At 34.1% G+C, this 12,500-nt stretch overlaps 1 protein-coding gene and 1 long non-coding RNA gene across 3 annotated transcripts in view; one reads left to right on the top strand and one right to left on the bottom strand.

Annotated features, from left to right (window-relative positions):
* Window positions 1-12,500, bottom strand: part of LOC136830763 (uncharacterized) — an 870,103-nt gene that overhangs the window by 779,733 nt on the left and 77,870 nt on the right. The gene's annotated exons all lie outside the window — the stretch shown is intronic.
* LOC136830761 (uncharacterized) overlaps window positions 1,203-12,500 on the top strand; it is a 122,398-nt gene continuing 111,100 nt past the window's right edge. For both annotated transcript variants that reach the window (XM_067090633.1, XM_067090632.1), the window contains exon 1: window positions 1,203-1,246. The gene's annotated coding sequence lies outside the window, so the exon portion shown is untranslated. The remainder of the gene's footprint in view (window positions 1,247-12,500) is intronic.

The following is a 12,500-nucleotide window of genomic DNA, read 5'->3' as shown; positions in this document are numbered from 1 at the left end:
AATGACACGTTTTTATTTTGCAAAATAAAATAGATTTCTAAATCAATACTAAGAGTCTGGTACGCAGCACAATAAACAAGTAAGAAATGCGCCGAAGTTTCCTCGGCACAATCGAGTTTTCTGTACAGCGTAATATCAAGGCCACCGCAAACAGCTCTATCTTTCGGTGGTCTCTGTATAATGCTGTGTGAGCCGCGGCCCATGAAACTTTAACCACGGCTCGGTGGTGGCCTGTTCTATATCGTTGCCAGACGCACGATCAAGACTAACTTTAACCTTAAATAAAATCAAAACTAATGAGCCTAGAGGTCTGCAATTTGGTATGTTTGATGGTTGGAGGGTGGGTGATCAACATACCAATTTGCTTCAGTAGTTTTTAAGATCTGAGGGCGGACAGAAAATGTGCGGACGGATAGACAAAGCCGGCACAATAGCTTTCTTTTACAGAAAACTAAAAAGAATCCGAGAGAAGAAAAAAACTCAACACTTTTTTTTCAAGAAAAAAGCAATAAGAAATATCTCCAATGATAATCTGGTCACAATATGCGTTAATTGATTTCCATGCACTTGAATTTACCTGACGAACATGAAGGCTTCTTAACACACGAAATAAACAGTTCTCTGGAACACATTAAAGAGCTCTTACAACCACGCAGATGAATGAATGATCGTAAGCTTTGTGGTGTCAATAATGCTTAATTTATAGTAATAGCAATTACTGCACTTCTTAGGGCAGAATGCACTTTTGCTATAGAAGCTTTCTGTCTGAACAGGGTATTCATCCATGATTCAGCAGTTACAGTAAAATGTAATATAGGTCATATATATATATATATATATATATATATATATATATATATATATATATATATATATATATATATATATATATATATATATATATATATATATATATGCACATATACATATATCTAAATATTTTTATATATATATATATATATATATATATATATATATATATATATATATATATATATATATATATATATATATATATATATATAATATTAAATATATCTACACTTTGGAATGCGTTGCTAGCCCACTGCCAAACACCCTTGCAGCAACCCACCACAGTCCACTAGCTATCAGGTAACAAAATTCACAGCTTAGTAAATCGCAAATATAATTAAACTGATAACACCGAAATACATCGCCTCTAACCATTTTCATTTCCATGTTCCAGATCTTGCGACGTTGAGGACACCTTGGAATATTTCTAAAAGTATGTATGACATATTTATTTATTAAGTATGACTGTAGATATAAGTTTTTGCATGTATCAGGTATACGTTTAGGAACCATTTTACATAGCGGTAAAAAATTTATGTTTTTACATTTTTAGTTAAAGTAAAGAGTTCTGACTAGTTCTATACATACAGGTACGAATAACGTGTTTAATTAACTGTTAAACATGGGGTATGATTCAAATGATGAACTTTCCAACCATGGGGGTATTATTATTGTCTTTAATGAACCAATTATGATGGATTTCCTCTCAATGTCAGTTATAGACAATTCTGTACCATGCGCAAACCTCGGCCAGACTCCAATCATGCTGTATTCGCTTATCCCACACCTTTGCAAGTTCATAAAATGTTCCTTCTTAAACTCTATCCATACAGATATTCAACAGTTATCAACACAATATATTCTTGTCTCAGGCCCATTTCTTACACAGGACAAGATATTCAATAGTTTGCATGTACTAACACACGTTGTACTTCTATTTACAACCTTTTAGCTAATTTTCCCCTTCATTTTCAAACCTCTCGTACAACATTAAATAAAAAAAAAACCCTTTACGTTCCCAGCTCCCTTATTTATCTGACATTATTTTCTCTTGACAATGAACTTGCCATTTTGTCACTTTCTCAACCAAAATCCTCACAAATTTATTGGTAAAATAAGTAACTTAATGCTCCTTAATTCTTAGTGTCTTAATATCTCTTTACCCCTATAAAAGAAGCAATTATTACTCTCACACATACCTTCAGAGTCTTTCCTTCATCCAGACATACCTTACACATTCTAGTCACCTGCCCATCACACTTTCACCACCCTACCGCAACATCTCAACTGAAATCCGAACAACTCATGACGTGTTTCCATTCGCCAACCTACTCATTGGTTTCCTTAAGTCCTACACAGCCATTTTCACAATCATCCTCTTACGTTTTCAATTCATCAACCTATTCATTTTTTTTCTTAAGTCCTACAAAGTCATTTTCACAACTATCCTCAAATCCTAACTAACCTCTTCCACTCTCGTGTTTCCAGCTGTTTCCGTCTTATCCTCCACATTAAACAGACCTTCCGGATACCCACTCCATCTACCCAGGGCTCCAGCCACTTCAGACAAGGTCTCTCCCTTAGAATATTTATTCTGATATCCCTTTCTCTGCATTTACTTACTGGCTAAACAACTTACCCTCTCTAAAGTTTCCTGCTCGTATTTCAAACTTACTTTTCAATATTTGACTTCTTTCTTTTATCTGACTTTCCCTAGATTACTCTGTCGGCCATATGTTGAATATATATATATATATATATATATATATATATATATATATATATATATATATATATATATATATATATATATATATATATATATATATAAATATATATATATATATATATATATATATATATATATATATATATATATATATATACATATATATATATATATATATATATATATATATATTTATTTATTTATTATTCATAGTTAAAGGATATGTGTTTAAACTATAGCTTCGTTTTCCCTCAAGAAAAACCAGGTCATTATTATCATATTATCATCATCACTATCATTTTATAAAATTAACTTTATCGAAAATGACGAACTGCCTTTCGTTCGTTCAACCTATACTTCGACCGTATGCCTAACTCCCTTTTGATAATTTTTCATCTCTCCTCCCACGCACCTTCGAAAATCAATAAGGAGCCTATGCGGCCGTTAACAGCTTGGCTAACACGATTTGTACCTTTCGAAAATATGTAGTCCTCAGCAACATCTGCCAAATCTACTTTCATTCTGAGATGGAACGGCTGAAGTCAATGCTACTTGCGTTTCCTGATTGTGCGTATGTAGAAGTTAGTTTTCCACAGATTTATCTTACATATCAGAGAGAGAGAGAGAGAGAGAGAGAGAGAGAGAGAGAGAGAGATATTGGTAGCATTAGCTAATGACTGCAGTCATTACTAACTGGCTTTCTTCAATTGAATGGTGTAAATGTTCTGACTTATCTGTTTCTTGAGTGTCTTTTTCACTTTTTCAGCGTCAAATATTCTAACAGAGAGAGAGAGAGAGAGAGAGAGAGAGAGAGAGAGAGAGAGAGAGAGAGAGAGAGGCACACAGCAACCTCCCAATTTTATTACTGAAAGAATTTCAACTACGTTGGAACGGTAAATGGGCCCATTAGTTTTATTTTACAATTCATATAATAAAATGATAAAAAGTATACAAAGAAATAACAAAATGAAAGATGGGTAATTAGTCCCTGTTTTGACGAACTGGCGTATCCTTTTTTTTTTTTATTTAAGTTTTCCAGCCAAATTGACTCTGTTTTTATATTCTATAACATCTAAACTTCCAGCTAATTAGAAGTTCTGAATAATATCAAAATATTAAAATCTTCGAAGCCCATTTTCTCAACATGGGTAAAAAAGGGCTTACGCTAGTTCGTCAAACTAGGGATGAATTTATAGAGGAGAGTAAATTTAACCTAAAAACAGTTACTTGCCACATATCCCACCAGATGGCAGACAATCGCCGTGGCTTTATCTCCAAAGTGATTCTTTAACATTTAAGTCTGACAGAGCGGTCTCTTTGTATCAGATGTTCTCTTTGTTCTCCTGGCAAAGTCTTCTAAGTTTTAAAAGGCCAGAAAGGTTTGATGTCATAAACTTTATAACTTGAGAATATTTTATTATTAGCACGGACTTTTAAAGTCGCATTTTCCAGACTGGTTTATCAAGTTTAATTAGTCATTAGCCCAAACGCATCTCGTTTGAGTTTTTGATTGATTGATTGGTTTATGTAATCTAGCGTCGAAATAACTGTGACCATCGACACCGTAAATGATTTATTCCAGGGCTGTAAAATTCTTGAATAAAAATGTTTAAAGATTACGTAAAATCATAAGTTTCAGAGAAACGATTACTGAATCCACTCATACTTACATACATTGATCTTCAAAACTTGTATAATTCTCTAGTAAGTTTAGGTGGTTTGGTTTGAATTTACATTTAATTAAAACAAAATCAATGCATGCAATCTCAACTGAAAGTTAATCACTAATAAATGAATTCACGAAACAAATATATTTTAAAACACGCCGGGAGAGGATATACGAACTATATTTGAAGGTCTCAATAGGACAGCCATGACACGAAAAATATGAAAATATATATGATTCCATTTCAGCACACCAATAAACAAAGGTATGACACGTGCCACTTGATTAAACCAACTAGCCTACATCGATATTCCACTGTAAAGGCATGAAATATGGGTACCAATTTACTATACCTCAGTATTGTGTCACAATACAACGCCCTTGATTATGCCCATCAATTGGTGTCATATGATGAACGGGGAACTGTTGTTTAAATTTCATTCATTTCATAGCTATTCGTTTTTTTATATTTAGCGAAGAAAACTCATTTTGCTAAAGTTCTGAAATGAAATTTAACCCCTTACATTATGAATACATATTAGGTGACAGTTTTATTTTAATAGGAGACTGTTTTAGTGAACCAATCGGAATGGCTTATAAAATTTAAGACAAAGGCCAAACGCTGGGACCTAAGAGGTTACTCAGCACTGAAAGGAAAACAGAGTAATAAGGTTTCAAAGGTGTAACAGGAGGAAAACCTCGCAGTTACACTATGAAACAATTGTTAGGGGAGGGTGAACGTAAGACGGAGGAAAGACATTATGAACGGAGGTACAGTAAAAGGAACTGAAAGAGGTTGCAGCTTGGGGCGAAGGGTCGCTGCAAAGATCCTTAATTAACGCATACAGTGCATGACGTGAGGTGCACTGACGGCACTAACCGCACCCCCCCCCCCCCAAGGGGAGTTTAAGCTAATATACACAGGTTCATTGATATTATGTCGATCTCAAAAAAAAAAAAAAAATACTGCGCCACTATTATCTATCGTACATGTAATTTCGACTATAGAATATACAATTAACATATAACTCAAATGTCTAAGTATGGAATTATATTAGGCTTAAAAACATTCCATAATGAAAATGGACTTTGGATCAAAATTCAAACTTCGCCCCAGTGAAGCATTTCTTGACACAGTGGCAACATCAGATGAACCCAAAAAGTAACAGTATTACAAAGCCTCTGTATCAGCTGATGAGGTAATACCGAATTACGTAAAAACGGCTGTTGCAGCGAGGTTGCGCTAGTAAGGGACTTGTTTCCATGTTCAATAGCCTGTGGCACGGCATTTTAATTAAAAGTAGATCCATTCTGATTTGGATTTTAGTCAGTGAGAGCTGTGTGCTTTTTTATTTTTTTTTTTTTTTTTTTTTTTTGCCCTTGGGAACAATTGGGAGTGCCATTAGCCAACTGTGTACTTGCTCTCTTTCCATTTAAAATATCCGGAGAATTAATTTTTCAATATGAATCGGTGAAACATATTTACTAATAACCAACAGGTTTATACGCTCCATCCACATCCCCCCCAACCCCTCAACATCCCTCCCTTTCTCTCTCAACTTACTATACAAAATACTTATTAAGAATAATATAATGAAATCTATGAATCTATTTCTCATCATATTAATGTTTTTTTTTTTTCTAAACACTTTTCCAAGGCGTAAATTTAACATTTGCATTCGGTAATTTTTCTAGCACGAATATAATTTAATGAAATCTCTGTATTTATTTCTCTTCGTTTTAATATTTTTATTGTTCTAAATACTTAACAAAGTTTACAGCTACCATAAATATTCGGTAACTTCTAGTACACATCCTCTTAGCTTCAGATTAATATTTCCTGTAATTCATCACTGTATGTGTGTAAACTTTCAAAATGTTTTCCTCTAAGCTGGTGTGTGTGTGGCGGGGGGAGGGGGCGGGGGTGGTTTGGCTCAAGGTGTCAGTCCTCCGGTTTACAGCAAGAATTTTTTGGGATGAGGTGCTGGACTCATGGCCCGTCCTCGGATGTTCAAGTAATTGATGTCATCGATCATTTTCTGACTTCCCATCTTAACTCTTATCAGCTAAACTTTGCTGAACGTATGAAAACGGTATAGATTTGTAAATAACCGTAATATAGCCCAATAATATATATATATATATATATATATATATATATATATATATATATATATATATATATATATATATATATATATATATATATATATATATATATATATATATACAGTAAATATAAAATAATATAATATAAATTATATTGTCTGAAGTGAAACATGAAAATAACCAAATTACGTTGAGTCAAATGAGTCAAAATTTAACGATATGTACAGGTGTAAATGTATACACACACACACACACACACACACACACACACACACACATATATATATATATATATATATATATAATACATATATATATATATATATATACACATTTATATATCACCCAAAACTCCATACACTTTGATATAAACAAATTATATAATCATACTATGTATAAAATGTGCATGTGTAATATACACACTTTTCACTCTGTTTGCATGACACTTTGATATAATCAAATTATATAATCATACTATGTATAAAACTGATACATGTGCAAAGGCAAGCGCCATATGAATAAGTACATGAACAGCTTGTTCGTATAAAGTTACCAAACTGATACATGTGCCTCTAGGCAAGCGCCATATTGCAAGTACATGAACAGCTTGTTACTGTTAATTGGTAACTAGATGTTTGCAGTAGAACTGTACGATTCATAACTTAAAATTAACGATGTATAAATAGTACAACTTATCATTGTTCATGTCCAAGAGTTATCGTCCTTCCACTGTGCTATTTTTCTAGTCTGTAAACAAATGGAAAGTGTATATATTCATTATAAATACACACAAACATACACACACCCACACACACACACACGCACACCCCACGTACGCACGCACACACACATATATAATGATGGTTTTATAATGATGGTCAAGTGGAAAGTGTATACATCCATTATATATACACACACATGCTATATACATACTGTATATATGTATGTATGTATACATACATACATATATATATCATATGTATATGTATATATAATATATATAAATATATTTATGGATATACATATATCTATATATCTATATATATATATATATATATATATATATATATATATATATATATATATATATATATATATATATATACGTATGTGTATATATAATGGATGCATACACTTTCCACTTGACCATCATTATAAAACCGTCATTATGTGTGTGTGTGTGTGCATGTATGTGTGTGTTCCAAAACTTATTCAGAGGAGTTTTAAATGCAATTCCTACTTTAGAACATATGAATCAAACTTTGGGAATATGATTAAGATAAGGTACTTGTAGATTCAGACATTTTGAAAGTAAAAGAGAATCAGGCTCACGATCGAGTATGTGATTTAGGCGGTGAAGGTTTTGGTTAGACGTTCCAATTGGACCTTGAATCACGTTTACTGGTTAAAAGCCGTGACTGCAGGAACTGGAATTATGAATCAGGTCTAAGATTCCGAAAATAAATTTCGGTTCGGGCGTTTGGATTGGATGCTGAAACCAAGCCATGGTATTGAGATTTAAATCGTAGGTTTCAGCTTATGCAGGCACTCCAGATTTATGATGAGTTTGAAGTGTGGTTTTATAACGATAGTCGAGTGGAAAGTCTATACATCCATTACATATACACACACGTATACACACACATTATATATATACACATATACATATACATAGATATATACATATTCATACACATGTATATAATATATGTGTGTGTTCATGTGTGTGTTCATGTGTGTATATATATATATATATATATATATATATATATATATATATATATATATATATATATATAAATTATATATATTATGTATATATATATATATATATATATATATATATATATATATATATATATATATATATATATATATATGTATACACGAATCCTGTTTAAATATTATTCGAATCATATACCTGAGACAACGTCTAATTAAAAGAGCTTTTAAACCATACACCAAAAACCACCGATGGTTTAAATGCCACGCAAATCCATAAGCCAGCTTCGAACACCCACTTTCGAACGGGGAACTTCACCTGCGAATCTTCCTTTACACCTCCTTATCTTCCTCTCATTCGAGGCCGAACGCCCTTCCTTTCTCCTGGCTCGCCATCTTCTGCAGCCGGGTCCAGAGTTATGGGAATCATGTTTTCAGAGGCTATCAAGGGACCCGATCTCCGTCTGCTGAATCATTTCCGTCATTCTGACGCGAAGGGAACGTTCGCGCCGTTAATAATTACCTTTTACGTCTTTTGAGCTCTCACCTGTGTAATAAGACGTGTGAATTACAAATGGTGAAAAGTCTTCTGGTTGTATTATCGTGAAGGGTTGATTAGGTGTTTTAAAAGGGAACTGAGGAGACAAGTTGTCTTTGCTCGATTTTCAAATCATGTCAGACCAAATGGTCACAGGAAATGAAACAGAGAGAAAGCGAAGTAAAAATTATGAGACTTTATACCAAGGACTGACCATACAGATACTAAAGGATGACAATTATAGTATTTTATGTACGCGTGTGCAATTGGTTTGTGAAATGGAACGATGAAAAAAATGTAGATTAAAAAAAAGTTAAATGAAACGATGAAATAAATGCAAATAAAAAAGTGAAATGGAACGATGAAATAAATGTAAATGAAAATATATTACGAGCTGCTAACAAAAGGATAAAACTGTGTACGAAGAGGCTAAGGATGGGGAAGTTTTCTGCACAAATATATATACATGATTGAACGGCCGAAGCATGAATAAGGCAGCGAGTTAACATTTTGTTAGGAGAAAAGTCTGAATCTAGAAAACATACATTCATAGACAAATATATATACATTATATATATATGTATATGTATGTGTATATATCATATATGTAAAGGGTACCATACATATATACAAATATATGTGTATGTGGGTGTATAAGTATTAAGTAAGCAGACATATCAAAAAAATTTTTATGATGATGATGGTGGAGAGAGAGAGAGAGAGAGAGAGAGAGAGAGAGAGAGAGAGCTCTCATAATATACAAAATCCACACATAAAAAAAGGCAGCTCCTCATGTTATCCTCCCTAAAACACCTGCTTTATATATATATATATATATATATATATATATATATATATATATATATATATATATATATATATATATATATATATATATATATATATATTGTCACGTTAGTGATGGTTTTTGGGAACTGCTGGTTCCCCGCTCGTTCCCTTTTGTGGATTGCTGCCTCCTTACCTTAAAGTTTTTTTAGTTTTGATGCTTTCGTGGTGAGCTGCCGGTTTTCTGTCGTCAGTCGGGTCTGGTAGGGCAGCGAGAGTAGCGGCAGTGGCAGCAGCAGCAGGCAGTTTTTGGAGTCGACGTTGGTCGAGTTTTTGAGCAGCAAATTGGAGCACGCCTACGAAGTGGAGCACGTCGTAGAGGTGGAGTGTGACCATGAGTAGTCGTGTGACCACGAGCTGCTCATCTTTGATGACAGCGTGAGGCTGTCCTGACGTCTCCATCGGGGTTTTGTGGTTGGTGGGTTTTTGTCCCTGTTGCACAGCTGAGGGCTGTCTTGGTGCCCCGATGGAGGACGTATGTTTGTTTTTTTTTTCTGCCTGCTGTTGTTTATTTTTGCCTTTTTTTTTTGTTTAAAGCTACTTTTTGTTTAACTTGCTTTTGTTTAGTGCTGCCTTTTGGCTTATTTTTGTATTTATGGTTTTTTATCTTTTTACCAGACCTGACTCACTTGTAAATACTCGTCTTAATAAATTAATTTTAAGCTCATTTTATTGTTTTTGTTGTTTTCCCCTCCTTTGTTTGTTGCATCTGCCGTCAGTCATGACAGCCCTGTCCTGAGTATATTAAAGAACCTGCATAACGGCCCACAGGTCGTACATATATATATATATATATATATATATATATATATATATATATATATATATATATATATATATATATATATATATATAATGTTTAAGGAGACACATTACCTCCATATCTCCTCATGTTTCTCAAATGAGTTTTCAATAATGGCGGAGACATCATCCTCACCAAACGGAATTTTTGGGGGGGTTTTATTACGAGGACCTCCCTCTCGAATGACTCCAGACACCGGCTTCTCAAATGACTTATTTACATAATATTTGGTTGGGCTCTCGCAATATTTTCTGCGCGTCTCGCGAGGCCGCGATGTTTGGGGCCTTTATTTTATTTTATTTATTTTTTTTTTGTCGCCCCAAGCAAAAACCTCTATGATAATGCTAAGCCAGTTTTGTAATAGGGCTTTTTCTTGAAAAGTTACTCGTTGCGCTACATAAGGAAGATGGGTTATTTTTCGTTTGATGATTAGTAACACCTATCATATGAAGGTCTCAGGAATAAATAATGATTTGGGAGCGCGCATGTGTGTGTGTGTGCGTGTGTGTGTGTGTGTGTGTGTTCGTAACACTTCTTCGTAAAAGGAATATTTCTAGACAGGGATGAAAAAGTGAACTCTACTAAATATCATTCTCACTGATAATTAACTTTCTGTGACTGAAAATTTAACAAGAAGTTAATTAAAAATAACGTTCTGCGAACTAGTTATTTCCATAAGCGTCGCAGTCGATGTAAACTCAACAATATGTTCCAAACAACAAAATGTCACCTTTATGAAATACCAAACGTTTCTGGCTTACAACAATAACAACAACACGCACATCAGCCCCTTTCCCGCAAAATATGAGACTTTTTTCCAGAATAAAATTTACCACTAAACACAATTTCCATAAGATCTGAATATGATGATGCCACCTACAAAAAAAAACAAAAACAAAAAAACTCGTAACCCTACCTAGAACTTACTTAAGCTCACTTTACAGAAACAGAAAATTCTCATTGGTCCAACCTCCTTGGCCCGTTGCTTTTAATTTTTTTTTTTTTTACATTTCCTGAAGACGTGTGAGATACAAATGCTGCGAACAGAATTGGTAATGAAGTGGGATTACTCTGAGCGTGCTAAGCTCGCCAGCAGAAAAGAAAAAAAAATCACTATTCACATGTTAATCTATCTCCACTAGACGAAACGATTGTCTTGTAAACGTTTCTTTATTTTTTACTTTTCTATTTATTTTCTGTGAACTATTCCATTCTTTACCTCCCTGTAGCTTCGTCCATATTCTACTGAGGCTTCCTAAATTACACGAGATCTAGTAGCAATAAAGGAATTCCTTGGCAGTACATGAAGTGTGAAGAATCTGAATTGCAGAGGCTCGAACTTCTCCAAAATCTTCTGGTAATGATCGAGGCTGAGCGTCTTCCCCTTACCACATTCATCTTTGGTAGATTCTGATGACGTAGGAATGGAATGGAATATAGAATTTGGGCCAAAGGCCAAGCGCTGGGACCAATGAGGTCATTCAGCGCTGAAACGGAAATTGAGAGTAGAAAGGTTTGAAAGGTGTAACGGGAGAAAAACCTCGCAGTTGCACTATGAAACAATTGTTAGAAGAGGGTGGATAGCAAGATGGAAGAGAGAGAATATGAATGGAGGTACAGTAAAGGAATGAAAAGGGTTGCAGCTAGGGGCCGAAGGAACGCTGCAAAGAACCTTAAGTAATGCCTACAGTGCACTGCGTGAGGTGCACTGACGGCACCACCCCCCACGGGGATTCTGATGATGTAAGGCATCGCATTCCATCATAACCTTTTAATCTTGGGCTCTGTAGCGACTGTCAAGAGAAACCTATGTTGGGCAAGTTATATTGAAGTTGGTGACGTTCCAGCAACTGGAATTTCTCAAGAGAAATTGTGGTTATAATTAGAATCAATCACCTGTTTAACCTCCTGAAACTTGGAATCCCCAGGATATTATGTAAAACAGAATTCGTCGAATTTCAAGATTCAGAACCTTGGGCAAGTTTTTAACCTTGACATCAACTAAATTTTTTCATTATTAAATTGGAATATCGATGTAACAAGACTAAAAAAGTCACCAAGTTAAGATTTCGATTTTAAAAGTGAACTAGAAATTTAAGAGCGGAACTGAAGTAAATACAAAGAAAAAAAAGATTAAATACCCCTCAAGTACGTTTACAAATTTGAAATGGACTGGAATTTCCAATATGAGCTGAACTGGAATGTAACAAGACACCAAAACTCCCAAGATTATCCTGATAAGTGAAAGGGAAACCCCTGATGATTCGCAGTTCTT

The sequence above is a fragment of the Macrobrachium rosenbergii genome, chromosome 47 (assembly GCF_040412425.1).
Source record: "Macrobrachium rosenbergii isolate ZJJX-2024 chromosome 47, ASM4041242v1, whole genome shotgun sequence".
Lineage (NCBI taxonomy): Eukaryota > Metazoa > Arthropoda > Malacostraca > Decapoda > Palaemonidae > Macrobrachium > Macrobrachium rosenbergii.
The sequence above is the reverse complement of the archived record's forward strand: the minus strand, read 5'-3'. Positions and strand labels throughout refer to the sequence as shown.